Raw genomic sequence first — 1,070 nt, 5'->3', positions numbered from 1 at the left:
TCCGATCTTTTTTGATAACTTTATTGATCTGATCTATCACGGATATGTATTTATTAATATCGAGTAGTCATGGATTATCACGAAGTGTCTGCAGTTCTCAGTCACAGAAGTCAAGCAGCGTTGACGGCAGTCGTGGCTTGGATGGGTGACTTGGTTAGTTGAAAAAATGTGATTAAAAGCGATTAAAAAAAAGTAATCCATTTCGATTGAGATTTGTGTCCTGAAATAATATGCGTGCATTGAAATGTTGTATTAATCCCTACATTTATCATAAATTCGAGTTTGGTTTCGAAAATTTTTTCTTGTCATTAGTTCGATTAATTCTATATTACATTTAAAATGATAAAATATGTATGAGATTTTATTATTAGTTGAACTATATAATTAATTTTGACATGATATATTCATATATCAATCAGTAAATTTTGGATCGACCAATTGCTTTTTTTGTACGAATAATCGTCGAAGTTTGGATTGACATAGATTCCTATCACCTGATACTAATCCGTTTAAAGTGAATTATATCCGATTTGAATGATTTTAATCCTTTTTGATACCGCATTTTCGGTGCAGAAATCCCGATCGAATCGGATAACTTTTTTTATAATCGGTTTTAATCGAACATTTTCGGCAGGGATGTTTCTTTCTTCAAGTGATTTTTCAGTCGACGAATAATTAATCGACACGGATTAATAATAATTAAGCAATAAATTTGATATTAAAATCAGTCGATTGCTTGCTATCGTCGTGAACGAGTCGTGAGTTAATAAATCGTCGTGTGTTTCTTTTTCTTTCTTCGTATAATTTTTCAATGGACGGATAATTAATCGATTGTATCGACAGTGATTGTAAAGTACGTAACGGATATTAATTAGTAGCTACATTAATAGATTTCTTGTGATTTCTTCAAATGAATAGTTTGTATGTGAATCGAGTGTAAAATATTGAAGTGATACGGTTTGTAAAAAAAAGAATTAACTATTTTTTTTACTATTTAATTAATTATTTAATCTGTGTCAGTCAGTGGATAACTTGTGACGTTTACATTAGATCGGAAGAGCACACGTCTG

This window comes from Wasmannia auropunctata, unplaced genomic scaffold (assembly GCF_000956235.1).
Source record: "Wasmannia auropunctata unplaced genomic scaffold, wasmannia.A_1.0 LD336101.1, whole genome shotgun sequence".
In the NCBI taxonomy this organism is placed as follows: domain Eukaryota; kingdom Metazoa; phylum Arthropoda; class Insecta; order Hymenoptera; family Formicidae; genus Wasmannia; species Wasmannia auropunctata.
The sequence above is the reverse complement of the archived record's forward strand: the minus strand, read 5'-3'. Positions refer to the sequence as shown.